This window comes from Wyeomyia smithii, chromosome 3 (genome assembly GCF_029784165.1).
Source record: "Wyeomyia smithii strain HCP4-BCI-WySm-NY-G18 chromosome 3, ASM2978416v1, whole genome shotgun sequence".
Lineage (NCBI taxonomy): Eukaryota > Metazoa > Arthropoda > Insecta > Diptera > Culicidae > Wyeomyia > Wyeomyia smithii.
In genome coordinates, this window is record NC_073696.1 from 21,217,462 (window position 1) to 21,241,106 (window position 23,645).

At 38.4% G+C, this 23,645-nt stretch overlaps 1 protein-coding gene and 1 long non-coding RNA gene across 5 annotated transcripts in view; one reads left to right on the plus strand and one right to left on the minus strand.

Annotated features, from left to right (window-relative positions):
* LOC129732561 (excitatory amino acid transporter 3) overlaps nt 1–23,645 on the plus strand; it is a 50,811-nt gene that overhangs the window by 17,229 nt on the left and 9,937 nt on the right. The window lies entirely within an intron of this gene.
* LOC129732563 (uncharacterized) lies at nt 14,674–16,873 on the minus strand. 3 transcript variants are annotated; one of them, XR_008729289.1, is made up of 4 exons: nt 15,746–16,873; nt 15,510–15,690; nt 15,361–15,428; nt 14,674–15,301 (listed from the first exon to the last, which is right to left on the minus strand). It is a non-coding gene; the product is annotated as an uncharacterized LOC129732563 (long non-coding RNA). The 3 variants fall into 3 exon arrangements; XR_008729287.1 differs by having other exon boundaries at nt 15,510–16,873; XR_008729288.1 differs by having other exon boundaries at nt 15,361–15,450; nt 15,510–16,873.

The following is a 23,645-nucleotide window of genomic DNA, read 5'->3' on the forward strand; positions in this document are numbered from 1 at the left end:
CAAGATCAGGAATCGGCAAAGGGCTCATCGAGAAATGGCTATTTCTCATCTGGAAATCCCAGAGGAACTTGTCTCAGGGAACATTTAAATTTCTGCATAAAAATATAGCGTGTGGCACCTATATCTTCAGGATTTTTCATCTGGAATCTTTCAAAAGGCATATTTTTAAATTTAGGCGTCATTGGCCACTTCCGGAACAAACTGGATGTCCCGAAGGAACTTGTAGTGCGAGAATTTACATTTTTGCAACAAAATATGGCATGCGACACCTCTATCTTCAGGATTTTTTATCAGGAATCATCCAAAAGACATATTTCTGAACACAGACTGCATTGGCCGCTACCGGAATAGAGACATTTCCATTTCTGCATCAAATAAAGCGTGCGACACCTCTCTCTTCGTATTATTAGGCATTTTCCCCAACAAGTTCCTAGCGCACGATCAAAACAAAACTTCTTTTTTTTTTCCTTCCCGTTCCCGTTGGTCGAAATTTGACATCGCCAAGCAGCGTTGCCGGTGCTATTAATGTTTGACTGGCTGTCGTGTGTGCCAAAAAGAGAAGCACACATTTTTATTCGATAAGTCTCTATATGTGACTTTCTGTAGGTGTGAAGAGGCACGTTTGCCTTCTCCATGTCAATGACAGCAGTCGCCAACCGTTGGGAACGGTTGGCGGCCAAAATAGGAATAATTCTATTTTTTACAACAACAACAAGCGACGGTCGACCGCTGTGCTCTGATTGGTCGAAAAGAACGGAACAGTAGCGGTCAACCGCTACAACGGTTAGTCTGATACAGGCTTAACACAGTGCCGTGATTCTTCGAATCTATTCCTTGCTCAAGTCTTAGAGATGGTGACGACAACTAACTATAAAACGAAACTTAATCAGGAGATGGACCGAATTTAAATTACAAAAATTAAAATAACGATTGGCGGTGCACCCATTAACTTTATGACAGATTTACCAGCCGACACAGTGACACGGCTCGTGATGCTGCTTGAAACGGTTGAGCAAAGTTGAAAATTTGCCGCACCCACGCATCCTTTAAAAATCAAACAAGACTCTGTGGTAGCAACGACTTTTCGCAGAATAATTTAAATATATCACGTGTTGTTTGAGTGATGTGGTGATTTGACCGAGATAAAACTTCTAATGGATTGTTTTCACGTTTGCTGTTTTCGACGACGAAACATATCCTAGCAAACGGTGAGTAATGAATCAATTTGAATCCTTGCAAAGCAGATTCCACGGCGCCCACACCGTAGCTAGCAACAAGGACCTTGAGAGCAACCAGCGTGTCTCGCGTGTAATGCCTACTATGTCATTATGCATTCACTTCCATTGCAAACCGACAAGCAGACGGTATTCGCTAGAAGCCAACGTCCTTTCAGCCTCACAATCACAGATAATGATGATGATTGGTTGTTTGGCGGCAACCTAGACATGGCATAATTTGGTGAATTGGAAAATTTGTATAACGAAATTGAAGTTGACATCGTTGACCGCTTCTAGATTCAGAGGATTCACTCAACTTCTAAGTCTTTTTGTAAACAAAAAGCAAAACAAATAAAAGTATAAGTATTATTTAACTTCTAAGACTGAAGAGCGGGGATAATTCCATCTGCGATTCTAGATCAAAATCAGGATATAAATGAAAATTTTAAAAAAAATCAATGAATAGAAGGATTTGAAAAAGAGAAATAACGGAAAACATACTGCCAAACAACCTTTATTTCAAGAAAATTCGCGTAAGTTCTGGAATCTGCGTATAAAAACCGTGGAAATATCGAAACTTAGTACTCATTCGAAAACTCTTGCTATACACTTTATAGGTTTTTTTTAAACCCTTTGTCTATTTTTAGAGCACCTTTTTGACTCTTTTTGGCTCTTCTAGAGTTAACTTTTTTTTGTAACACTTCTCACAAAAACATCCATTTATTTTTAGCTTTAGAGAAGTTTAAAAAAATTTCTATAATCAGTTTTGATTCTCTCTAGAGTCTATCTTGGATATTTAAAAACGTTTGAAAGTCATTTGGAATCTATTCCAAAGTTTTTCAAACCGTTCTAAGAATGTTCCGAGTCCTCTCCAGAATTTATTCAGACTCTTTCGAAACTCGTTTGCGATACATCTGAGACTTTCAAACGAAGTGTTCACCATTGCATTACTTTTTTTTTGTTTCTTTTGAAATGTTTTCAGAAAACTTATGAAACATTTTCAAAATTTCAGAAATCTTCGAAGAGGTATTTAAAGGCATATTTGATTTATCCGATTTTCTTTTTGTTAGGGAATTACAATCACGTTGTCCATTGATGTGAACTTTTGTAATTATCCGAAATTTACATTTCAATAAAAAATCTTTTTCAACTCTATCTCTTTTTTTAAGTGATTGGTAACCCAGAATAGACTTTTTTTGGTGAATTGGAAAATTTGTATAACGAAATTAAAGTTGACATCGTTGACCGCTCCTAGATTCAGAGGATTCACTCAACAGCTATATTTTTAGATTCTTGTAGCATATTTATAGACTGTTTTAAGAACTTTTTTTTCAAATTTGGAGACATTTTACAATTTATCTATAATTGTTTTTGATTCTCTCTTGAGCCTATCTGAGCTATTTTTAAATTGTTTGAAATTCATTTGGAATCTTCTCCAAATTTTTTCAAACTATTTCAAAAATGTCCCGAGTCTTTTTCAGAATTCAAACTTTCAAACTTTTTACTTTTTTTTTTTGATATGCCAGATCTATAATATTAACCCGTTATGGAATATCATCGATTTATCATCGATTTATCAAACAGTACTTTAGATTTTTTGATGAATAACTGAGATGTGATGAACATGTTTTGTTCTCTGTATACGATATCTGGGAATGTTAAGTATAACACATCATACTAGGCAACCCTCCATTCCCATGCCGTAAGGAAGGTAGCGTTTCGCGCAAACACAATTTTACAAAAAAAATTTTAAGGCAAAAAAATTAGGAACTTTTAATAATACACTGAGGTCGCTTTTTACGCGGTTGGTTGTACCGCATTTAAATGATTAGATTAGATATATTCATACTAAACTTATTTGCGTACGCGTTCAAACAATCTTTTGAATCGAGTAATAATAATCCGCGTTATTGTAAAAATATTCCGTTCAAAAAAACGCATAAAAACAACCCGCGTAAAAAGCGACCCCAGTGTAATACACTTTTTTTATAAAATCTTTAATACTCTAGTAACTAACAGATGACATTGGTTTTGTACCATTTATTAATGTCCTAAAAAGCATTTTTTGCACTTGGGCTCACTGTAGTGTCAAATAGCAATAAAAACTCGGTTGTGGAAAGCCGGAAAAAAAATTTCTATCATTTTTTTTCTTCATTAGAACAATTAGAACAATTAGAACGCGTCATAAAAATCATGTTGGAGAAAAATCACTGAGGCCCAGTCAATAATGAGCTAATAGTGACTAGCTCGACTCTTTCTGGACTAAGCTCTCTCAGAACACTCTCCTCCGGACGTTTTCATGTACTTTCTAGTTACTCTTTAGATTTTTTTTTGAAAATTATCTCTTTTTCTATGATTCTTAATCAGTTATTTTTTGCTATTTCCTTTATATATTTTTATTGTTTTTTTGAGATTTTTCACAGATTTGTCGCAGGTTTTAAACTTTCTCAGTTATGACGTTAGTCCAATATTTCAGTTATTGTATCTTCTTATCACGGCTCGGAACTGTTACTGTCAGTAGAATCGTAGCGATAGCGTAGTTAGTTGCAAACCCTGTGTATAATAAACAGGAAAGTCAAATTCCGACAACGGAATGTTTACCATTGCATTGCTTTTTTGTTTCTTTTTTAGGTTTTCTATCTTCTTTCTAGACTCTTTCGAGTTTTTTTAAAGACATTTTATAATTTTTTGTGACGCTGTTGAAGTGACGTAATCAAAAGGGATTTCAATGTTTAAGCACCTCCTTAGATTTTCAAAATTATTTTCAAAATGTATTAGGATTCTGAATTACTGTTTACTATAATGCTAAATGAATGCATGAAAATCGATGGAAAGACTGTGTATGAGACACGACCGCAAGATAAACGTAAAATTACGACAGCTTGTCAATGTATTTCCTGCAATAGGTTTGGGAATACACTAGGTCGGTGGGCAGAAACGGTAAATTTCAGCAAAAATTCTGTTCAACAATTCTCTCGAATGCTAAACGCTAGAATTTCGATAGACCATGCTGTATCAATATGTTTTTGTCAATATCTTTTATCCAACATTAGAAAAATAAATCTCTGTAAATAATGTGATGGCTCTGAAGAAATTCAAAACGACATCTGAGGTCGATTTACGTAACAAAATATCAATCATTGGTCGCAGTGACGAAAGTTACCCAATACGGAGGTCGATTTACGGCTTCTGGTTCCATAAATACTTTTTTAAACGGTATTTGTTTTGGGTTGTTTTTCAGAAACAAAATGGCATCTGGAGTAAATTAAAGATATTTCGCCGTTTCGGGCTGTTTTCCGGAGCCGGAAGTTACCATCTTAGAATTAAAATTGGCATACGAGGTCGATTTCAGGTCTCTATTTCCGTTTTCGGTGCAATTCTGGAAGTACTTCCATTGAATGATATTTGGTCATTTCTGGTACTTTTCCATAAATGGGAAGTAACGATTTTGAACTTAAAAATTGCGTTTGAAATTGATTTCCGGGTTCTGAACATTCTGGAAATATGCACATTGGGTGGTACTTGGCCTTATGTAGCTGTTATTCGAGAATCGGAAGTAACCATCTTGAACTTAAAAATGGCGTCTGAAGTTGATTTCCCGGGCATCATTTTAGTTCCTGAAAAATCGATATTTATATTTATATTTATATTTACATTTATTGAATTAATTTCAACCAACTTAAGGTCTAAATGAAATATTAAAGCTATGTGGCTGGGAAAAACTACCTTGAGTAGAAATTGATCCATCCTCAAAGTGGCATAAAAACCCGTATCTTTTCCATAAAACATATATATAACATAATAAAAATTAAATACAAACACAAAATATTCACATTTAAAAGTTCAAATCATGGCGATGGTTATAAACTCTGGCCATGTGTCGTACTGGTTCATGCGAGCCGTAGTTAGTACGGTGAGTCCCAAAAGGCAGCAGCTGTTGATGTCGTTGAGGTCGGGCTGGACAGTGGAAGCTAAGCGACGAGAGTATTTCAGGGCAGTCATAAACACCCAGCAGGATTTTGTGGGCCATATTAGCGATGAGATCCTGCCGTCGTTGAAAGAGCGGTGTGAGACCAACTAATGAACAGAGTTCCTCATACGGTGACAAGTTATCTGGATTCCTCCACGGTAACGAACGACAAATACGACGAACGAAGCGTTTTAGAATGCACTCAATGCGACTGGACCGAAATTCGAAGTGTGGATCCCGAACAACACAGCTGGTTTTTAATATTGGTCGCAGAAGAGAGTGCGCCATGTACCTGGATCTTGAAATTCTTTTCCAATTTTTAGGATGAGTCCTAACTGTCGATTACCTTTATTAATGATCATTTCATAATGTTGTCGAAACGTAAGCTGATCATCCAGAACAACACCGAGGTCAGTAACAACAGAATTACGTTGCAAGGGCTGATCATATATACAGTAGTCATGCATCACTGTATGTTTTTTTTCCGAGAGAAGCTGATGACTGTACATTTTGGAATGCTAACGGGCATGTTGTTGCAACCACACCACTCTGCAAATAGGTTAACTAGTTGTTGTAGTCTCAGGCAGTCATTGTCGTTGCGAATAATCATGTAGATTTTCGCATCATCTGCATAAAATAATCTTGTTCCGGTCGGTAATAGAAGAGATAAGTCATTTACAAATAGCGAAAACAGCAGAGGTCCTAAAACGTTACCCTGAGGTTCTCCTGAATTATTCTGGAACCAAACAGATGTTGACGATCCTAATTTTACTGCCATTCTGCGATGTTTTAGATATGAGGGAAGCCATGCTATCAAATTTGCCGATACACCCAACTTATCGAGTTTAGCTAGCGAATTTTCATGGTCGACACGGTTAAAAGCAGCCTTCAGATCAGTATAAATGGCATCAACTTGATCACGTTGATCCATTGTTCGCGGGCATAGCGAGGTGAATTCCAGCGAATTTGTAGAAACTGATCTACCGGGGAAGAATCCATGTTGTGAGGTTGAAATATAATTTTTTACGCGAAAGAAAAGAAGTTTGTACACAATAGCTTCCAGTAATTTCGAGCAGGCACACAAAGAAGTTATTCCACGATAGTTTTCTACCTTACGCTTATCGCCTTTTTTGAAAACAGGGAACATGAAGGATGATTTCCAACTTCGAGGAAATTGCTGACATCGCATAGAGAGATTAAATAACGAAGTAATAGGCGATTTCAAAGACTCGCAACATATTTTCAGTAAGACTGTTGGGATACCGTCCGGCCCAGCGCTGTACGATTGTTTCATTTTACAGATGGTTTCGGTAACTTCAATTTCAGTGATTGTGAATGTTGGAGCTGTAACCACATCGCGAGGAACGAATCGTAATGCCTCTGCAATATTGTCAGTACTAGCACACTCAAGGTTAAAAACGCTCGAGAAATGTTTAGCAAATAAATCGCATTTACAGCTTAGAGTTGTCGCCTCCTCGCCAAGCAAATACACGCTCGAAGGTAAACCATCTTCCTTGCGTTTCTTGTTTACAAATTCCCAAAGGTTTTCGGCTTAAGACGCAAGCTGCGCTCTGTTTTCCTCACGTTATTCAGGTAGAGTCTTTCGTTGAGGATTTTATAATTTCGACTGGCTGTAGTAAAACGTATTCGGTTGAAGGTATTTCGTGTTTTCTGATACGCACGAAGAGTCGATTTCCGTGTTCGGTTTAGACGGTTGGTTTACGGCGCGGACGAACTAGGGGAATGTGTCGTACAATTAGCTCGTGAATAATTTGAACGAAAATTTCCACCGCTTCGTTAGGGTCAGTGCAGTTACGCATTGGTGTCCAATCAGTAATGCGTAGGTCTGTACTCATAGCGTCGTAGTTGCCTCGATGAAAATCAAATGCGTTGGGGTCAAACTCATCGATAAACGTCTGTTTCAAGTGTCCATGTAAGCTAACCATCACAGGCGGATGATGAGCGTCAACGACACTGAGGACGTCAGGTGCAACAGATACATTACAGGAAGGCAATGAATAACGATTGACGAAAATCAGGTCCAGCAGTCTATCATTCTGATTGTGCACTGAATTGACTTGATACAAGCCATGCAATGCGACACCATCCAGTAAGCAGGAACTACTAGCATTAACTGAGGAATGCAGGGTGTCGACAATGAGGTATTTGTTACGTGGATGCATTGCCCAGGTTATCCCAGCGCGGTTGTAATCGCCAATCAAAATGAGATCGTCGTAAGGGCCCATACAGTCAGACTTTTTCAAGTGAGGAAATGTGTCTCTCGATTACGTTATACTCATTGTACAAATTTGGTCGAATATAAATAGCACCAATTACAACTCTGGTATCACCGGAATCAATTGTAATCCATAGCTGTTCAAGTGATTCCTCCATAGCATGGTGTAGCAGAGCAGATTTTAGTGATCGACGAACTGCTACAAGAACACCTCCACCAATCGTTTTATTGCTGTTGGCCAAACAACGATCGCTACGAAACACAACATATTCCGATCCAAACAACTGCGATGAGCAAATTTGATTATTCAGCCAGGTTTCAGTAAAGACGATACAGTCATACAAAAAGTCAGATACAGCCAAATAAAACTCTTCGATTTTACTTCGGAGACCGCGGACGTTCTGGTAGTATAGTAGCAAGGGTCCCTGGACTAAATCATTGGAAGCTTGATTGCCCCCACAATCCACCGGAGGTCCAACACAGCTTTTCCCGAATGAGCCACGGTTGGAGGTATCAGTATTTGTCACAATATAGTCAATAGTATTAAAATTATCAGCAGGTGGTGTCATAAAGCTTATCTCAACTGGTGATTCGTCATAGTCGTCACCATTTCCAGCCGGTTTGTGATCGCTATAACAAACGCACATTCCTTGAGTTTTTTGAAAAGAATTAAAATACATATACTTAACTGGATAGGGGGGCCGTTGCCCCCCTGAGTCCACCGGCGGAAGAGTGACAGCATTCATTTGCCAACAATCATGTTTTATTTATTTATTTATTTAGAAAAAAGAAGGATGCACAGCTCAGCAATTGGCTATTAGCATCTAATGGACGTATACAGATTTGTAAAAAGGTAAAAGCTAACTACTAGATTTCTAGAATCTAATCAAATTTTGTTATAAAGGTCTGCTTCTTTAAGGAATTTAATCAAATTATCTACATTTCTACAGTTATCGCGTAACGACTGGATATTAATTCCATACTTTGACCGAAGTGATGCATATTGAGGACAGTGTTCTATCACATGTTCAATAGTTAATTGCGTATCACAAAAAATGCATTGAGGAGGATGCTCACGCTTGAAAATGAACTCGTGGGTCAGTTTGCAGTTACCAATTCTGAGTCGTGTTAAGACAACAGATTCTCTTCTATGAGGACGATGAGATGTTAGCCATTCAGATACGGAATTTTTAATATTGCGAAGTTTATTGTTTTCTTGGTTTTCCCATTGATTTTGCTATGATCGTTTCACACAACGTTTTGCTGAAGAGATTAAGTCGTATGATGTAATCTTTGATGGATCAATGTTTCGGTTGGAAGCGTCTTTAGCTAGTTTATCTGCATGGTCATTGCCATCGATTCCTATATGGCTTGAAACCCACATAAAGAGTACCTTTTTTCGGTTCTGTGTCAGATTGTGAAGACTATGATGTATGTTTTGAACAATTGGATTTTCTGAGAAAATATTTTCAATTTCCTTAAGCGCACTTTGTGAATCAGAAATGATGAGGAAGTTCAAATGTAAATTATCTAAAAGAGCAGTTTGAACTGCGTAATCTATACCGATTAGCTCAGCAGAAAAGACCGATGTTTCATCCGGAAGGCGCTGTTGAAAAACATAATTTTCGCTGAAGGAAGCACAAGCCACTCTGTTATCTTTCTTTGAACCGTCAGTATAAATGTGTATAAAATTATTGTATTCGCTAAACCGATGCAAAAACTCTTTTTTATAATGTATGGGAGAGGTATTATTTTTTAGATGTTTTCCTAGTGTCCAATCTACTGAAACTTTCTTAATAGTCCATGGTGCAATCTGTTGAAAACGTCGAGGTATTATGTGGTCAGTGTTACTAGGATATCTTGACAGTAAGTCCTTGAACCGCTCTACAAACGATTTTTTTGGTCTTGTGGAATTCGAATTTTTACTCTCTTCGATAGCGTGGTTCAGTGGATGAGAAGGTAATGATAAAATTCTAATTCCGTAGCTCACCGTTTGAGACAGAGGCATCATTCCAGCTTCAGAAAGAATGCTATTCACTGGGCTTATTCTATAAGCTCCGGTTGCCAATCTTATCCCAAGATGGTGTACGGAATCTAATTGTTTCAACACTGATATAGAGGCAGAATTGTATACTATTGATCCATATTCTAATGTAGAGAGTACAACTGCGTTATGAATGGTTAGAAGAAGACTTCTATTCGATCCCCAAGTCGTGTTGGATAACGTACGAATGATTTTGGCTGCCCCTAGTGCCTTAGCTTTAGTCTGTCTTAGATGAGATTTCCAGGTTAACCTCCGATCGAACGACATTCCTAAGAATTTATGATTGTCAACAACTTCAATTTCTTGATCATTTAGGGTAAGTTCCGGATCGCTGTCACAGTTATTCTTTCTACAGAAATGGATCATTTTTGTTTTACTAGTCGAAAATCGAAATCCTGTTGTTTTACACCACATTTCTAAATTTTTTAATGCAGGCTGAAGCTGCTCTTCAATATCTTTAATGGATTTTCCAGTCGCGTATAAGGCAAAATCATCCGCGAAATTCATTTTACCCACACCTTCAGGGACGCAAAGCTTCAGTGAGTTCATGGCTACTAGGAACAAAGTTACACTCAAAACTGATCCCTGGGGGACTCTGTTTTCTTGATTATATTCAGGTGAAAAAGTGTTTCCGATCGCTACGCCAAATGATCTTCCTTTTAAAAAGCTTTGTATAAAATGCAACATGTTTCCTCTTATTCCGTACGACGATAATGTTTTAACAATGTTAAACTTCCAGCTTGTATCATAGGCTTTTTCTAAATCAAAGAAAATGCATGCAAGATGTTCTCGTCTACTGAAGGCATTTTGGATGGCGTTCTCAAGAGTGGTAAGGTTGTCTAGTGTACTTCGAAATCTTCTCAAACCAGATTGCGAACTATCGAGTATTTCATTAGATTCAAGATACCAAATAAGGCGACGATTAACCATTTTTTCAAAAATTTTACATACGCAGCATGTAAGTGAAATCGGTCTGTAGCTACCGACTTTCAACGGATTTTTATTTGGCTTTTTAATAGCTACAACAATAGATTGTTTCCAATGATCTGGAAGTACACGTTGTTTCCAGAGGTTATTGAATGTATTTAAAAGATAGATGAGTGCATTCGTAGGCAATTTTTTAAGCATTGCATAATGAACGTCATCTGGGCCAGTTGAAGAGCCTTTGCATGTATGCAAGGCAGCTTCCAACTCTTCCAAACAAAACTCAAGATTGAGGCTTGTTGGAATCAATTCTTCGTGTAAAATTTGTTCATTAGTTTCGACATGGTTTTTTATAAGAAATAAATTCTGGCGAATAGTTTTCAGAACTGGATAATGCGGCAAAACTTGCTGCGAGCTTTTTGGATATCAGCTGTGGTGAGTTGATTAGTTGGGATCCTATTTTTAAGCATGAAATACCCTCAAATTTGGTTTTGCCGGATATTTTCTGGATTTTTGTCCATATTTCGCTGGTTGAGGTAGAACTGCCTATGGTAGAAACGTAATTCTGCCACGATTCCCGCTGGCATTTTGGAATAATACGACGCGCGCGAGCCTTCGCAATTTTATAGTTTTTCTCTGTTTCCGCAATTATTGATTTATTAAACGAACGTAATGCTTGTTTTCTTACTCTTATGCAGTTTTCCACATCTTTCTGCAATTCATCCTTGTAGATCTCACATTGCCTCGATAAAGCATGGTGATTACCACGGCAATTGACGCATTTAAGCTCTGGTGTGGGACAAGGGGTACTGTCATGGTACAGAGTAGCACACTTTGCACACACTCGACTTCCCCTACACTGATCCTTTTTATGTCCAAACAGCAAACAATTAAAACATCTCATCGGTTCTGGAACGTATTGTCGAACTTTGCACAGATAAAAGCCGGCGTTGATTGAATCCGGGAGATATCCCATGCTAAATGTAAGAATGAACTCTCCAGAGTCTTCCCATTCACCTTGTCTATTTCGTTTCTGTTGACGTCGCCCTCCGATCACGTGGGCTTCTAGTAATTCTTCCTTAATCTCTTCATCAGTCAGCATCACGAGGTCAGGGCAATAGATTTTACCGCGGCACGTGTTCAAAGTAGGGTGGTCAGTAATAGTGATGGGAATATGACCTCCAAGAATCTTCTGACGCATTAGTTCATCCGCTTGCTGTTTATCAACGGTTTTCAACAGTAATCCGCCATCTCTGGTTCTACTGATTGTTACGTTAGGTGTAATTGCATCAATCGCGTTCTTTATAGAAAAATGGCGGGACGTTCTTCATCGTTAGTTTGTCTTCTGTTCGCATTAGAGTTAATTAACGTGGTCCATTGTTCTTATCTACTTTTGCTGTGTTTGTGTACTGGTTTCCATTATGTCCATCTCGGTTTGCCGTCCTTTTCTTGTTCCGGTTACGTTTCTGCTGCCACTCATTACTCTTGTCGTCCAACTGTAATCCTTCATAACGAGATCCAAATGCCCACGAAAAACCTCCGCCACCGGAGTCCTCCGCCATCATTCACGTTTATCGGTTAAATTTTTGCGTAAAGCCTTTGTGATACTTTTGTTGTATTGTTTCACAAAGACATAATAGTAAGAAAAAATCCAATAGATTTTCGGAGAGCAACCAAAGCACAATGTTTCTCGCTCGGGAGCTGAAACTAGACTGAATCATGTTTTAAACAGATGTTGGCGGTATTGCGAGACCGTTTTTTGTATTAAAATCTTCAAACTCCCTAAAGAAAATACCAGTCGGCCAGGTACTCGGAGACAGCGCAGTTTCCTTATACTTGATCTCAACACCAACTTTGAATGAGACAAAGCGAAGGGTTTTCAAATCTGTATCTTTTTTAACCAGTTTTATAACTTCCGGTACGATGCTGGCCTGACAAGCCAGTCGTCGTATGTTCGAGTCCTTGCTCGGGAGAGACTGTTAGTGTCAGTAGGATCGTAGCCCCGCAATTGTCCTGTACACTTAACAGTCGGCTGCGAAGTCTGTGTATAGTAAAACAGGAGGTCCAGTTCCGATACGGAATGTAGCACCAAGGAAAAAAAACAGTATTGAGAATTGCCTGAGGTTGGTGAATTTCGCCATAGCCAAAGGTCTGGCAATTTGTAGCACATGTTTTGCATGAAAAGAAATATTTTGCTTGGCAACACCCTAATGGCACAGCCTGCTCTTAGACCGAGCTTGTTCTGGTAGACGGCCGGCATTTCTCAGACGTCATCGATGTGCTGTCCTTCCGAGACCCAAACGTCGAAGGGAACCTAATAACCGATGAGACTGGCCATGCGATAGAAACAACATTTTGAGATTGAACAGTGATGAAAAAAGAGTTGTCGACAGAAACGGCAGAGATACTGAGAAAGGTGCGCAAGCTGTGGACCGTCACGCTTGGATGGGGAGCTCGAGTAAAGCTTCCTAATAATTGAGAACCCTAGAAACTGCTGAAAGGACTGCTTCGTTGTCGAATTTGAGCAGCTGTTGCGTTCCGGCAAATCGAACCTTTTACAGAAGGTTCATTGATTTGACAATTCAGTTGCTCCGTCCAATATTTGGATTTAAAAAAGTGTTCTTCTGAATGAAAGAAGTGGAAAACTAATGGTAAAAAATATTGCGGTTTGTATTCATTCTTGGCAAAAACGCCGCGGAGCACTTGCAAACGCTTTGCGGAGCGTTAAGTGCCCTGTGAAGCATGATTTGGGAACACCTGATTCAGACCTTCACCAGGGATTTGAAATGAATAAGTCGAAAATAACGACGCAATCAAGTCTGTTGCTAGATTGATTTTAATAAACAAGCTCTACCTAATCTAGCCTACTAAAGCCCCGGAAAGAAACAATTCTCATTTCCGCTTTTTCTTCCTATCTTTTTCTTGCTTTTCAATTTTCGGCTTGGTACCTGTCACCTGAGGGTATAAAAATTTATCGCTACTCATTTTTTTGCTGCCTACTTCTTTCTCTGCAATTCGACCGTTGTTGTTTCTCCCACGGGAAGCAAGGTGTCTAGTATCATTACACTCATTACGTTACATTTTTTCGGCGAAAAAATGTCGAGAACCCATACTGTTTCAGACTATGAAACGGAAAGTTGCTTCTAATGTCTGTTCGTCTGTGGGAAGGGAATTTTGTGACTACAATCGGTTTTAAATTCGCCATCCAACTGTTTATCATTGACTAAAATACGCAACGATTTATTTAAACAGCTCGTGCGTTGCACTCACACACTTCTCCTACCAACATAAGAAGTGCACATGCAACATCCTTTTGCATAGAGTTAGATCGAAGACGGCATGAGTATGAAAGATATCCCCAAGTGAGAATCGCTTGAAGAGAAAGAGATATAACGTAAACAACACTTTGTGCTGCTCTTTGTGTGAGAACAAAGTACTTCAGTTGAAGCAGTTTGCATTACGAGTAGAAAAAAAGGCTGAGAAAAGAAATCGTATTGCAACGAACCGAAGGAATTTTTACTTTTGGCCAGAAACGGTTTGATACGTTTTTCGCTAGATGTACCAAAATCGTTATAAACATAACCTATAGAAAATTACTTTTAAGAATAATCATACTGCATCAATCCCAACATCCAACATTAAAAAAACGCGGGAAAGAATAAACAAAGAACATCATGAAGTAACGTTAGTATACATACACTGGTGGAAATAATTATAACGCCACCTCTATTATGTATTGCTTTTTATAAAGTTTCTAAACAAGAATATTTAGTTGTTGTGTTTCTATAATCTATTTACGATTACCTACTATTTTGTGTCAGTTGATCATTTGAATATTAAGTCTATACATAACGTGTTGGATCATTTCATTATATCAAGGTGGAAATAAATATAACACCATTATGAAACAAACTTGTTTGACACTTGCGTACCCGACCCCTTCGGAGCCGAAAAGATAAAAATTCTTTTACCTGCCATTCCGCAAGATCTGAAACGATTTTGATCGAACCTTTTTCAAAAGATCACAAATTTATCATAGTTTCCTGGATAGTAGAGGGCATTTCGAAATTCCGTTGTTCCGGATTTATCGAGGGGAACCGTGGGGTAAGTACCCTTCCAGAGACACGGGCTAGGTTAAAAATGGTAGCGAAACCTTGCTTTTGACATATCATACTTTAAGTTTTTGCAAAACAAAACTATTGGCGATCGGTTTTTGGCCACTGATTGATATGTAGCAAGCAAGGTTTCGCTACCGTTTTTAATCTAGCCTGTGTCTCTGGAAGGGTACTTTCGAAAAATTTCGAAATGTCCCTTGCTGTTTTAAAAACTATGATAAATTTGTGATCTTTCGAAAAAGGTTCGATCAAAATCGGTTCAGATCTTGCAAAATGGCAGGTAAAAGAATTCTCATTTTTTCGGCTCCGGAGGGGTCGGGTACGCAAGTGTTAACCTGGTTAACAGTTATTTTAAATAATGTTGAAGTCAGACACATATAGATGGTGGCGTTATAAATATTTCCACCAGTCTTAGATAATGTCTTAGATTATTGCACGCGCTTGTCAAATAACATCCGATAACCACTTCCAGTTGGTCTCGAGGTACGATGCTAGCCTAACAAACCAGTCGTCGCATGTTGGATTCTCGGCTGGGAGAGACCGTTAGAGTCAATAGCATCGTGGCGCTAGCCTCGCAATCGTCCTGTACACTATGGGAGCAGTACAAACTGTGTCTGTGGCTTTGTCTACACTGAGGTGAATTCCAGTGCTACTCATATTCGTGAGCGTGGGCGCGTCAAATCACTGTTTTTCTAATCCCGTTTTGCTACTTGATAGTCGTTGACCAAGTTTTACGACATAACCATCGGCTTGGTGAGACATTAAAGTTCCGGTGCAGACGTTCTTGTGCGCCGCCTAGAAATCAAAGATATATAATGCTCTTCTGTTGAATCTTAAAATGGTAAATAACACACTTTGTTCGTTTTATAAATGTAATCGATAGCTTTCCTCTAAAAGATAAATATTGTTCCAAAATTGCAAACTATATAGTAAGAGGTAATGGACTTTCATAAACTCTGTAAATATTAAATATTCAAAGAGATTTGCATTAGTGTGTCATTACCTGTATATGTTTATTCATTATATATTATAGCACTTTAACATGTACAGTGCTCTCCTGTTTTTAGAAACACCCGTTTCAAGGGGTGAGAATCTGATTATGCTGATATATTTATTACGTAAAATTCCGAAACATCTCTAGTTTTGTTGAGCTTACTGTAGGGTGTACGGTTCTAACCATTTTTCTGAAAAAAAGATTCAAAAATAATCACTTACTGTATCACGCATAGCGATGATAACCTTGCTAGTATCAATCTACAAAAAGATGAAGTCAGCACCGCAGTAAACTATGATTGCCGGTTTGCTTAGCTCATAGTATTGCACACGAATGCAGTGATCAATCGTCGTCCCGTGGCACGAGCTTTAAACTAACAGTAGGCGGGTTTCTTGTTCTTTTTCTTCATGCTAATCGAACTTCCGACAGCGTCGCATACGACATACTCTTGTACTTGAACGTGTGTCAGTTGTTCGCAATATATTTTCCTAACATTGTAATTATGTATTTCGCTTTAACTTGTCTTAATTCGATTAGCGAACATTTACAAGAGTAATGACTAATCACTGCTCTCGGGAGATGATAATGAATTGATTAGGAAGGGTTCGCAGAAAACAGCACCGAGTGTCAAGTTCAACCAATCGCTTGTGTTCTGACGATTATAGCGGTATGTTGGACACGGGTAAACATCAATTGTAGTTATAAATATGCAACGCTCCAGTTGTTGCTGCTTGCGATTGACGGTTGCTTGGATTTAGGTCATGATTTTAGCTGCTACTGTGATTTATGCATTAGGTACGTATTCATTCTACTAAAGATGCACTGTTTCAAATTTTGATGTCACAGTTTCACTTAGCTTATTGAAATATTGTAGATCACTACGTGGTCGTTATCGCTTATTCAAATCCTATAAATGGCAAATTTAGAGAATATATCTAACTTAATGAAATCTATTGGGACCGACTAAAAGGTAGATAAATTTTAAGACGTTAAGAAAACAGTATCACATTCTAACGAGAACGGATACAATCAAATTGCCTGTCATCTTTCTTATACAACAGCAGTTCACATAATCTGCTCAAAAACACCTGTACCAAAATCTGATGACAAAATATTAAAATTATTCACCATTGCAGACAGCAACCGTTGCGAAATCAGAATCACGAACACTTCTTCGGTTCCTACAAATAATGGAATAAATCATATCAACTTCTGCCAATACTCATACTTTGATGCCACGTTTCCACACGATCACCAAGTGTGAAAGAGAGGAAAACAATTTAGTCGAGAATATAGCAGTGGGACAGTTAACCGTTTCCAATTGGAAAACGGTAGTACTTGCTTTTTTCTACTTCACTCGTGCATCAATGATCGGAAACTATGTAATGAGATTAGCAATGGGCGATATTGTATCGGTATCGGAAATATCGATACTTTTGAGACGATATTTCGATTTTTTGGATCGATACACAAGCGTCCGATACTCGACCGTATCGATACTGAAAACCGCGATATGTGTATCGATATTCTTTTATGCATACGGACCAGCTAGCTGACATGTTACAAGGGCTAACATCTCAATGTGTACACGAGATCACCGCCACTTTTGATACGCTATGTTATGCTGTCTGTCAGCGTCAGTGGAGCCCACACATCGTAGAACCGCTGCGATGTTGGCTGCGATAAAGCAAAGCAAATCGGATGGAGATGCCAGCTAGTTGATACGAGCTGGAACCACTGAAAAGCTGCCACTGTCAGTATAAGTATCGCACAAGTCTATTTGCACTAGCAAAACTTAAGCCTGTATTACACTCTTTGACCAAGCGTCAAATATTTGGCACTTTTTGACAGATAAAAATTTGGTCGAAGATAATTCTTTGTCACTCTCCAATTTTAACATGAGGCAAACACGGGCAAACAACAACCATGATGTCAAATAAATTTGACCATTATGTCAGAACGTCAAAAATTTGACCATTAGACAAAGAGTATACTACAGGCTTTAGATGGAGAAATAGATAGACTGAAATAGATAGAACTGTCAAATTCTGAGCCAAACGCAGCATAGGGCCAAATTCGAAATTTATTTTACTTAAGCCACACATTTAAAGCCAAAAAGGAGTGCTCAATAATAACGTGTTCTCAAATACTTTCAAAAATAGGCATAGCTCTACGTTGCATTATTAAGGCACAAAACTTATATTGTTTCTCTGACAATTGATTAAAATATTGTTTGTTTACATTTATACTCAGCTTCATTTGTTTTTATTTCAATTAATTCTACTTTCTGCGTTAAAATGCATCCACAAACCCCTCAAACGAAATTCAACGTTATCAGAAATGATGTTTGGCTTCGATTTAGTTGGGCTAGCGGAAGGCCAACTAAAACGTAGCCCAACTAAACATAGCCCAACGAGCGAAATTTGACTGTATTTTAAAAACAAATATAAGTTTTCTGGTTACACTGTTCAGATCGAATATTTGCAAGCGGAAACTAACTAATGCTTTCCGTCGACACAAGTTAGAGTACAAGAGAAAAAAAAATTGCAATATTTATTAGTTAGAAAAATTCAGCGGTAGACTTCACTATCTTATTTTCGCTGACATATCTAACTTTTTTATGTCATCAACTTCCTCATCAATTAATATGGAAGTTTGTCAATAATGTATACAAATAAGACGGGAGCTTCACAGCCCATTGGGCCAGTGAATACAAATCTTGAAGATATAAGTTGTTTAATTCATTTGTTTGCCGAGGCTCAGAATTTCTGCATTACCTGTATGTATTTGTTTGTGAAGTCATTTGATTCATGCTGCTCTAGAGAATGCGGATAGATACCAGAAAACAACAAAAAGTCGCTTTACGAACTAATTTCATTTTTTGTGATATTGACTTACATTTTAAGTTTAGTAAAGCGGGCAATGTATGTAGTTTCGCGGGAATGCGAAGATGAACGGGAATAGAAGGTGTGACTAGAATTAGAAAAAAATTTCCCTCGTCCAGACGGGACACGAACGCGCAATCTCCGTTGTCTCCGGCAAGGTGTTTTGGCCAATTAAACTACTGGGTAAGGGTAACTCTTCCTAAGACCAATGCAATGTCGAATCACCCTCTACTATTGTGTTCCCGCATCTCAGCACGCCGCGATGAAACTGCACACACTGCCCTGTGGAAGTTTATTTTTGTCAACTGAGAGAGTGGTCTCTTTACGCACACTATGTATGATGACCTATGTCCCTTCTGGACGAGGGAAAATTTTTTCTAATTCTAGTCACACCTTCTATTCCCGTTCATCTTCGCATTCCCGCGAAACTACATACATTGCCCGCTTTACTAAACTTAAAAACAAAAAGTCGGCACATCAAATTTTCATTGCTGGAAACCACCAAAATTTTGCTGATTTTTGGTGTGCTGTGCTTCCAGCAATCTGTTCAGCAAAATGAAATTTGCTAATTATTCAGTAATGCTCAATTGCATAAAAGTGACAGGTCGTTTGCTGCATGTTCGGTAAAACAAAATACAACTTGCTGGTTGTCAGCTATGACAATTTGCTGTTCATACAGCAAAGCATAAATCAATTTGCTGGTTAACCAGTTAATTCAAGGGAACCATGTTTCCGTCAAGCACCAGATTCCATCCGCCCACCGGATCATAGGCAAATTACTGTTGAACTAGAGATGTATGATTATCATTTCAACTTTTGAGATCATCTAGCCCAACAAGGACTTAGCTATGGTCCCATATTCACTATCAGGAGCTTAGCGATGATCCCGTACCAGCTGCACAGCGATTTGGCACGTTTTATTAATGACAGCTTGACGTAAATTTTTTGACATATCAATTCTTTTGCTGGATTCCAGCCACCATTCATTTACTGTTTTCTGTTCAGCAAATAGTTTTGCTGTATTTTCGCGAATCACTGAATCCGCGAATCACTCAATATCAATTTTCAATTTCCCGGTTTTTCCCCGGTTTTCCCGATGATATTTAGTGAAATGAAAACATATGAGAAAAAAATCAATTTTCACATGCTTATTTGTGCCTTGCAAAAATAGTGTTACAAAACTATGAAAAACATTCCTCCTTCATCGTGTTTAGCTGTTTGTCGACTTTAGCAAGTACCTTCGTGGTGATCTGCTGCACAATTTTCGCCCTCTTTATCTCCAAATCGTTGACAATCTTTGCCTTCTCGCGCTTTTTTGCTTCCTTCTGCATCTTTCTCTGTCAACCTTCTCTCGAGCTTGCAGTGCTTCTGTATCAGAATGCCAATGAAATGCGTGGGATAAATTCAAGAGTTGGGGCATAGAGTTTTTGTCTTCTAGAAAAATGTCCTCAGGCAAAACTTCAAGCGGACTTTGGGAAGAAGGACCTCAGAGTGACCAATGAAAAAATGCACATGAAACTGTCTAGATGCATTTTGCAAAATGCATGAAACGTTGAGATCTGTTATTTCAAAACAATTTTTTTTTTTCGAAAAACTTCGATCCTGGGACTTTGAAATTTTCGAGCTGGGGTCAATGTAATGTATAAGAAATTTTGTCATGGTCCGTAAAATAAATTCAACTGACACTCTGAATAAACAATTTGAAAAAAAAAATAATTTAGCTTCTGTTTGTTTTTGATATAGAAAAAATCTGAGAAATCTTTAACAAATAGCTCTTCAAGGTGGCGTCTTTCCCCAACAAAATCAAGTAGTCAAAAAGTCCAACACAGAATGAAAAAAATTTTTTTGCTGCTTTTTGCTGCTTGTGGTTAAAATCATACCAAAAATCGGGAAGTACAAACCGGGTAGCTCCGTTCCGGTCCGGTTCGAAATAAAATCGAGACTCGAAGTTTCCGGTCCTATTTGACTTTTGACCGGATTCTCCCCGATGCGATGTCGAACACTATTCACAAAAAGTTTCGATACGCCTCCCGCGACGCTGATAACTTTTTGACTTCTTTAAAATCTGACAATATATGTTACGGAACAGTAAATTTATCCACCTGATCAAGCCTGATTTTATTTGACGCAGATCTTGCTGCGAAGCCGCTGTCGACTTTAACTGAAACCAACAACCAGCTTTCCCCTATCCGGCAGAATCATGCCAGTTAGGTAAACATAAAAAACAGGGTCTCCTGTTGACATTTCCTCAGAAACTGTTGTACAAATAAAGCGGCAGACATGAAGGAGGATGATTTTCCCGGTGTGAAGCCTAATTTCCCGGTTTTCCCGTATTTTTTTCCCGGTGATTTAAAATTCCCGGCTTTTTCCCGCTTTACCCGTTTTTCCGGTAAAGTGGCCACCCTGAGTAAATGTATTTATCAAAAATTCAAAAAATGATCTCAGCTATAGTATCGATACTTCTGGTATCGATACTTTTTGACCGATATTTTGAGTATCTCGATACTTTCGGTTCTTCGGGTATCGATACTGTAGTATCGATACTCTCCGTCGTATCGCCCAATGCTAAATGAGATCAGGTTTCAGTAAAATTTTAACTATGAAATACAAAATTACTCTACATGCAACCTGTTGGAATAGTTCAAGCAAATTTCTACTTATCTTTTATTGCTATGCTTTGGCGATGTGGAGAGCAATATGCCCTCAAGTTGACACACACGAGTCTTCTCCATCTTCTTCACACGAACACGAAACTCATACACACAACGAAACGGCCTCTCTTGATTCAGCCATTAGTTTTTCACAAATCACAAATCTTCTAAGTAAATTTTCACCCTATATCTTACTTTTACCGAATATATTTCACTACTGGCACACGCGATAGTACACTAAAGGAAAAAATTTGCTAACTTTCATAATATCATAACATAGAAAAAAAGAAAATAATCGGAGCGAGTAAAAACGCGGGTTTGTTCCAATGGCTGTATTGCCAGATCTTCCTTTTTAGCAAACAAAGCATTATATAACGCGAAACTAAAATTTGATTGTCACGAAGCCTATTGCGCGAACGAAACTACTAACTTATTTTAGGATACACGCTCGTGTTTTGAGATGTACCATGTCGATTTTATTAAAAGTATCATAGTAAAGATTGTATATGCGAAATATGTTAACATCCGAATGTGAGTCGTTGTCTAAAGATTTGCTCACCTCGCGAAAATTCATCGTCGTGCTCACAGTGCATATAATTATAATTTTAATTTGATCAATTGGGATTACTGTAATAACTGAAATAGCTAAGATACCTACTGAATATAAAAACTGGCAAAGTCCATGCATGCAAAGCCCAAGAAACTATGAAAAACGCAAGTGAAACCAAACAGAGCTTCAAATTAATTTACAAAATACCAAACCGATCACAATCCTAAATCCTAAATAATTTCAACACGATTGATTAAAAAAAAAAACAATCACAATAAGTGCCAAAAGCTAGGAAAATTAAAAATAAATAAAACTATCGTGAAAAACTGAGCAAAATATCCGTAATCGTCCGATCAGGAATACGTATGGTAACAGATGCAAGCAGATATTCCTCAACAAGGGTGTTACAGATGTGATTTTTTAGACATCTGCAGGTGCAGATGCGGATATGTGATTACGAATGCTAGATTCAGAACACGGGTTCGAAACCTAACTCTATTCTAATGTTATGCACCAACTGGTACTGCCGAACTGTAGGACAAAGAGAACTTTTATAGTTAACTAACTATGGTATGGTGGATGAGGTTCCAAAAGGGGACATTGAGATCTACACATATGGAACCTGGCGGAAGATAGAGGTGCGGAGAGAAGCAAAAGCCGCGATAGAGCGGGCAAAAACCCGAGGAGCCAGTAACGAAGCCCGTCTACGATATTCGGTTCTGTAGAGGGAAGGTAAACGCTCTTGTAGACGGGACAAGCTGGCTGATGAAGGGGGGAGAGTCGCCGAAAACGGCGATATCCGCCTTCTCTACGATATCTCAGGGCGCCTGAGTGGAGTTAGGATAGTCCAAGGATGCCTGTGGAAGATGCGACTGGACAGCTACTTACTTTGAGCACCTCGAACAATTTCTTCAAGTTTCGACAGTCGACCAGCCATCAAAGTCTCGGCAGGACCCGCCAAGGGTATCACTCGCGTCAACTCAGTCCCTTCACTGCAGGCGATCGAAGTAGCTATCCAATGTATGAAATCCAAGCTCCCCAAAGCGAGATGCTTAAAGCTGATCCCATGCTATCCGCAAGAATGCTGCATTAACTATTCTGCAATATCTGGGACATCATTACGAAAGTTGGAGTTGGCCGGCCACACACTTTGAAGGAGCGGACCCGAAATCTGTAAGCAAGCGCTGGACTGAAATTCAACAGGACATCGCAAGGATACAAGTAAGTCGATAAGGATCTTCCCTGGACCCACGTCGAGGCTAAAACGAGCAGCCCCCCAGGATAGAAATCTTTCAAGTCGGCCCTATGCACCACTACGGGTGTATAGGACACATGAGTAAAATTGTTTTACCACATTCAAGGTAGTCTTATTCTAATCAGGCAGCAACGCTCAATCAAAACACTAAATTTACTCTTCCATGCTAACCAAGATAACAGAGGTAGCGAAAGGTAACACCTTGAGACCGAGGTAATAAACATCCCAACAAACAATTGGTCTGAATAAAACAGTTAATAATTATAAAATAGCTGAATAAAGTCTGCATACAGGTGAAACGGATTGCCACAACGCTCAGGTTGATTTATGAGCTGAACAAGCAATAAAATCAGGTTCGAAAAAACTTGTGAAATACTCCACGCCATTATTTAATTGTTGACTGGTTAAGCGCTATTTCAATTTACAGACAGCATCAATAGACAACATCAATTAAACACTGATCAAACTGGTTGAATAAACGCTTTTGGATACTGTATTATCAAGATTTAGATGTGTTCGAGTCGCTTAAACAATAATAAAAATTGTCTTATTAAGACGAATATATATTTTTAATTATAATTTTTGTTTAAAGAGTAAATGTAGTAATGAAGATAGAAAATTAAGTTAACTGAAAATATGATTGTAGAAACTACGAAAAATATAGTTTAGCAGGTGGGACTCGAACCCACAACTTCAAATCTCCGGTCAGATGTGTTTCCGTTACACCACCACAGAACGTTAAAGACGTAGATCTAGAATCAAGTTTTGTATCGCTTATCCAATTCTCGCAGCTACCGTTTGCTG